Source organism: Salmo salar, chromosome 07, assembly GCF_965601325.2.
Source record: "Salmo salar chromosome 07, fSalSal1, whole genome shotgun sequence".
Classification (NCBI taxonomy): Eukaryota; Metazoa; Chordata; class Actinopteri; order Salmoniformes; family Salmonidae; genus Salmo; species Salmo salar.
Window position 1 is genome coordinate 14,012,501 of NC_138297.1, and position 7,500 is coordinate 14,020,000.

The window sequence follows — 7,500 nt, forward strand, 5'->3', positions numbered from 1 at the left end:
CAGAAAGACTGACAGCAAGACTGACGGAAAGACTGACAGCAAGACTGACAGAAAGACTGACAGCAAGACTGACAGAAAGACTGACAGCAAGACTGACAGAAAGACTGACGGAAAGACTGACAGCAAGACTGACAGAAAGACTGACAGCAAGACTGACAGAAAGACTGACAGCAAGACTGACAGAAAGACTGACGGAAAGGGTGAGAGCAAGACTGACAGAAAGACTGACAGGAACAAGGTATACAGATTAGTGTACACTACTTGACCCATAGGGCTCTGGTCAAAAGTAGTGCACTGTATAGGGAATAGGGGGCCACTTGGGACACAGACCTGCTGTCATGTAACACACCCATTCAAAGTGACTGACATATCTAGGGATGTCCACACTCTGCATGGGGACGTGGACGGGCTGCCAGTTTGGATTCACATGACTTGGCAGGACCTCCAATCTGGCAACCTGTCAACACCAGAACCCCCACTGTAGAGAGTCGGGTACCATTGACACAGTGAATGAATGATTGATGATGCTAAGCTAGGCTAACCAGCAAGGGGTGACTTGGGGACTACTGTGGAGACAGGCAGTCAGGAGACACACACACACACACACACACACACACACACACACACACACACACACACACACACACACACACACACACACACACACACACACACACACACACACACACACACACACACATAACCAACCCTCAAACACACAGGCACCAACAGGCTCACAGAGACACACAAACAGACCACCAAAAACAGCCAATACCCATCTGTATAATATTTTTTTAAAGTGTGTAAGGTTTGCCATCCCTAATGGGAGCTAGGGAACCATTCAGTTCATACCTTAACAGAGATTATAGAGAGACTGAGTCTTCTCAGAGATTATAGAGAGACTGAGTCTTCTCAGTGATTATAGAGAGACTGAGTCTTCTCAGTGATTATAGAGAGACTGAGTCTTAACAGTGATTATAGAGAAACTGAGTCTTAACAGTGATTATAGAGAGACTGAGTCTTCTCAGTGATTATAGAGAGACTGAGTCTTAACAGTGATTATAGAAAGACTGAGTCTTAACAGTGATTATAGAGAAACTGAGTCTTAACAGAGATTATAGAGAGACTGAGTCTTAACAGTGATTATAGAGAGACTGAGTCTTAACAGTGATTATAGAAAGACTGAGTCTTAACAGTGATTATAGAGAAACTGAGTCTTAACAGTGATTATAGAGAGACTGAGTCTTCTCAGTGATTATAGAGAGACTGAGTCTTAACAGTGATTATAGAAAGACTGAGTCTTAACAGTGATTATAGAGAAACTGAGTCTTAACAGAGATTATAGAGAGACTGAGTCTTAACAGTGATTATAGAGAGACTGAGTCTTAACAATGATTATAGAAAGACTGAGTCTTAACAGTGATTATAGAGGGACTGAGTCTTAACAGTGATTATAGAGAAACTGAGTCTTAACAGTGATTAGAGGGACTGTGAGTCTTAACAGTGATTATAGAGAAACTGAGTCTTAACAGTGATTATAGAGAGACTGAGTCTTAACAGTGATTGTAGAGAGACTGAGACTTAACAGTGATTAGAGGGACTGTGAGTCTTAACAGTGACTATAGAGAAAACGAGTCTTAACAGTGACTATAGAGAGACTGGGTCTTAACAGTGATTATAGAGAGACTGAATCTTAACAGTGATTATAGAGACTGAGTCTTAACAGTGATTATAGAGAGACTGAGTCTTAACAGAGATTATAGAGAGACTGTGAGTCTTAACAGTGATTATAGAGGGACTGTGAGTCTTAACAGTGATTATAGAGAGACTGAGTCTTAACAGTGATTACAGAGAGACTGAATCTTAACAGTGATTATAGAGACTCAGTCTTAACAGTGATTATAGAGAGACTGAGTCTTAACAGAGATAATAGAGAGACTGAGTCTTAACAGAGATTATAGAGGGACTGTGAGTCTTAACAGTGATTATAGAGAGACTGAGTCTTAACAGAGATTATAGAGGGACTGTGAGTCTTAACAGTGATTATAGAGGGACTGTGAGTCTTAACAGTGATTATAGAGAGACTGAGTCTTAACAGAGATTATAGAGGGACTGTGAGTCTTAACAGTGATTATAGAGGGACTGTGAGTCTTAACAGTGATTATAGAGAGACTGAGTCTTAACAGTGATTATAGAGAGACTGAGTCTTAACAGTGATTATAGAGAGACTGAATCTTAACAGTGATTATAGAGACTGAGTCTTAACAGTGATTATAGCGAGACTGAGTCTTAACAGTGATTATAGAGAGACTGAGTCTTAACAGTAATTATAGAGAGACTGTGAGTCTTAACAGGGATTAGAGAGACTGAGTCTTAACAGTGATTATAGAGAGACTGCGTCTTAACCGTGATTATAGAGAGACAGAGTCTTAACAGTGATTAGAGAGACTGAGTCTTAACAGTGATTATAGAGAGACTGAGTCTTAACAGTGACTATAGAGAAAACGAGTCTTAACAGTGACTATAGAGAAAATGATTCTTAACAGTGATTATAGACATACTGAGTCTTAACAGTGATTATAGAGACATACTGAGTCTTAACAGTCAACCTTAACAGGGATTATAGAGTTACTGTGAGTCTTAACAGAGATGATAAAAATACTGAGTTTTAACAGTGATTATAGAGATACTGAGTCTTACAAGTGATTATAGAGAGACTGAGTCTTAACAGGGATTATAGAGTTACTGTGAGTCTTAACAGAGATGACAGAGGGACTGAGTCTTAACAGTGATTATATTTGGATCCCCATTAGCTGTTGCAAAAGCAGCAGCTACTCTTCCTGGGGTCCACACAGAACATGACATAATACAGAACATTAATAGACAAGAACAGCTCAAGGACAGAACTACATACATTTAAAAACGGCACACGTAGCCTACATATCAATGCATACACACAAACTATCTAGGTCAAATAGGGGAGAGGTGTTGTGCTGTGAGGTGTTGATTTATCTGTTTTTTAAACCAGGTTTCTTGTTCATTTCAGCAATATGAGATGAAAGGTTCCAAGCAATAATGGCTCTATAATACTGTACATTTCTTGTATTTGTTCTGGATTTAGAGACTGTGAAAAGACCCCTGGTGGCATGTCTGGTGGGCTAAGTGTGTATGTCAGAGCTGTGTGTAAGTTGACTATGCCAACAATTTGAAATTTTCAACACAATGTTTGTTCCTTATAAAAAGAAGAAGTGATGCAGTCAGTCTCTCCTCAACTCATAGCCAAGAGAGACTGGCATGCATAGTATTAATATCAGCCCTCTGATTACAATGAAGAGCAAGAGGTTCGGCTCGATTCTGGGCCAGCTGCTGCTTAAATAGGTCTTTCTTTGCTGTACTCGACCACATGTCTGGACATTAATCAAGATAAGACAAAAGTAGAGCCTGCAGGACTAGCTTTTTTGTTTGTGGAGTCAAAAAAGCAGAGCGTCTCTTTACTATGGACATACCTCTCCCCATCTTTACAACCATTGAATCTACAGTGCCTTTGGAAAGTATTCAGACCCTTTCATTTTTCCCCACATATTCTAAAATGGATTAAATAAATAATAAAAATCCTCAGCAATCTAAACACAATACCCCATAGAGACATCACAATACCCCATAATGACATCACAATACCCCATAATGACATCACAATACCCCATAAAGACATCACAATACCCATAAAGTCATCACAATACCCCATAAAGACATCACAATACCCCATAAAGACATCACAATACCCCATAAAGACATCACAATACCCCATAATGACATCACAATACCCCATAATGACATCACAATACCCCATAATGACATCACAATACCCCATAAAGACATCACAATACCCCATAAAGACATCACAATACCCCATAATGACATCACAATACCCCATAATGACATCACAATACCCCATAATGACATCACAATACCCCATAAAGACATCACAATACCCCATAATGACATCACAATACCCCATAGAGACATCACAATACCCCATAATGACATCACAATACCCCATAAAGACATCACAATACCCCATAATGACATCACAATACCCCATAGAGACATCACAATACCCCATAATGACATCACAATACCCCATAAAGACATCACAATAACCCATAAAGACATCACAATACCCCATAATGACATCACAATACCCCATAATGACATCACAATACCCCATAAAGACATCACAATACCCCATAAAGACATCACAATACCCCATAAAGACATCACAATACCCCATAATGACATCACAATACCCCATAGAGACATCACAATACCCCATAAAGACATCACAATACCCCATAAAGACATCACAATACCCCATAGAGACATCACAATACCCCATAAAGACATCACAATACCCCATAGAGACATCACAATACCCCATAGAGACATCACAATACCCCATAGAGACATCACAATACCCCATAGAGACATCACAATACCCCATAAAGACATCACAATACCCCATAAAGACATCACAATACCCCATAAAGACATCACAATACCCCATAAAGACATCACAATACCCCATAGAGACATCACAATACCCCATAAAGACATCACAATACCCCATAGAGACATCACAATACCCCATAAAGACATCACAATACCCCATAAAGACATCACAATACCCCATAGAGACATCACAATACCCCATAAAGACATCACAATACCCCATAGAGACATCACAATACCCCATAAAGACATCACAATACCCCATAAAGACATCACAATACCCCATAAAGACATCACAATACCCCATAGAGACATCACAATACCCCATAGAGACATCACAATACCCCATAAAGACATCACAATACCCCATAATGACATCACAATACCCCATAAAGACATCACAATACCCCATAAAGACATCACAATACCCCATAAAGACATCACAATACCCCATAATGACATCACAATACCCCATAAAGACATCACAATACCCCATAAAGACATCACAATACCCCATAATGACATCACAATACCCCATAAAGACATCACAATAACCCATAAAGACATCACAATACCCCATAAAGACATCACAATACCCCATAAAGACATCACAATACCCCATAATGACATCACAATACCCCATAATGACATCACAATACCCCATAATGACATCACAATACCCCATAAAGACATCACAATACCCCATAAAGACAAAATGAAAACAGGTTTTTAGAAATTTTAGAAAATGTATTTAAAATAAAAAAACAGAAATACCTTACTTACATAAGTATTCAGACCCTTCTATTCTTCTAATCTATATGTTAACCCAGTAGAGAGGAAGAAGAGGAGCGCTAGAGACAAAGCGGAAATGAGGGAAGGGAAGACGGAGCAAAAGAGAAGAAAGAAGAGCTGGAACAGATTAGAAAAGATGACCAACACAACATGTTGATTCCATAAACAGGTCTTTACAACACAATATGGACATGTTGATTCTATAAACAAGATGTGTATATGTCTGAATTTCACATTAGTACTGGAGTGCCTCAAGGCTCCGTTCTAGTCCCGTCTCTATTTACTAATGCAGTCTTACATGACTCACTACAGGGACATCGTGTTGGACATGTGATTCTTATCCTCCGACTAGGGTGATAACCAAGATATTTTATTTCCATTACTCATTCTTTAATGTGAAACGCAAGAGTGATTATTTATCGAAGCTCTGCGTCTCTGGATTGAGGAACAGAGAAAGAGAGGGAGAGAGCGCAAGAGAGAGAGAGATAGAGATAAAGAGTGAGCGATAAAGGAAGAGAGAGAAATAAAGACAAAGAAAGCGATAGAGAAACAGAGAGCGCTTTTCCCCAGCGCTCCTAGGCCACGTCCAGCCCTAATCTCCAAACACATACTCCACACTAATCAGTTTGGCTCTGTGAGGCGCGCAAACACCCCCAGGCGTAATTGTATGCTGAGCTGGCCAAGAGAATATCTCCTCCCTCACTGTACAGTTAATAACGCAAGGGGGGCACATGTGCCTTCAATCCAATTCCTCTAGTCCAGGCCCCCGTTTCGGTGTACGCTGAACCGTGGCCAGCCGGGCCACATAATTGGGCGTGCTGATTGCAAGCATCATTGGGTTAGATGTTAATCACTTGAAACAGAGAGTTTGTTTGGGGTGAGGTTGAAGGGTATTGGTTTATTCCGTGTTCACATTTATTGGTTCAATGTGTTTTTATCGTGCATGTTTTCAGACACCTGACCAAATATGCGTCAATGTCCCGTCTCGAGCGATAATTACGGATGTTGTGGTTTTTCTTCTTCGCTGGTTCGGTTTGTATATTTGTGCAGTCCATTGCGGCTGCTAGCAGGTACCTTGGCGCTACCCTAGTGTGCTGTTAAGCAATAAACAAAGCTAATTACCATGTGGAAGGAGTAATCAAATCAGAACAAAAAATACACTGTTTCCTTTTAATTCCCTTATTTCTGAACAACCTCCTGTAGGGACCCACCATTTACACGTAATAGGGTTGGGAAAGCAAATTTGACTGGTTGCTGTTTCCATCAGCATTCTGCACAGGACGAAATAGCAGACCGTTCGCTTTTTAACAGGGCCTCTCTAACCGGGCTTTTCACAGATTGAGGTGCTGTATGAAAAAGGCCGGGTCCAAACTCAGTTACAAAGGGCCCTTTCGGTAAGCTAGAGGCTAGGGAAGTTCGCTGGCAGGAGCGGTGAAAAGGGAAACGAGGAAGGAGAAGGGCTCTTAAAATAGCTGCACAAGGATAAACAATGGTTGTGTGTGTGTGTGTCTGTCTGTGTGTGTGTATGTGTTTCTTTGAATTTAAACCCCCCCCATGGCCTCTTCCATACTGCGATTGAAACAGAATAGCTCAAAGACGACGGTATCGGAATGACATATGGGGCAGAGTGGAAAAAGAAGTCAGCAGGATGCTTTACTTTCAGGTCTCCAGGAGAGAAACAGAGGTGAGATCTGAGAGAGACTGTTTCACAGATACTAACCAAACATCCTGACATCAGAAACACCTGCTCAAAATAACCCTCTGGCCCCTAATGCAATATCATAAAGACACTTGTCCGCTCGGGCAAAAATAGAGCATTTATTTTCATACAGGACCAAAGGAGTCGCTCCCCAAGAAAAACAACCAGTGGCCTACTGTACCTTTGGACGAGCATACCACGAGATGAATCGTTCTTTTATTCTCTCAAAAATATACAGCATCTTCCTTCAGGATTTACAGTAAATTTACTCCATCCTGTTTTCACCCCCCAAGAGTACCCTGGACTAGATGATCCCTCTCCACTGTACCAGTCTGTTCCTGCTTCTTTAGCCAACTTGTCATTGTCTTGTCAACAATGAGGGATCCTCCAATGCACCTATTAGTATGTCACTCCGTCTACTACAGTGTCGTGGTAACATCGGGACCATTGTCTGATAGAAAACCATCATAATCTGTGTGTCGGGTTATTGTTCTACCCTG

General features: G+C 40.7%; 1 protein-coding gene across 4 annotated transcripts in view; it reads right to left on the reverse strand.

Annotated features, from left to right (window-relative positions):
- Positions 1 to 7,500, reverse strand: part of afap1 (actin filament associated protein 1) — a 143,663-nt gene that overhangs the window by 28,592 nt on the left and 107,571 nt on the right. The gene's annotated exons all lie outside the window — the stretch shown is intronic.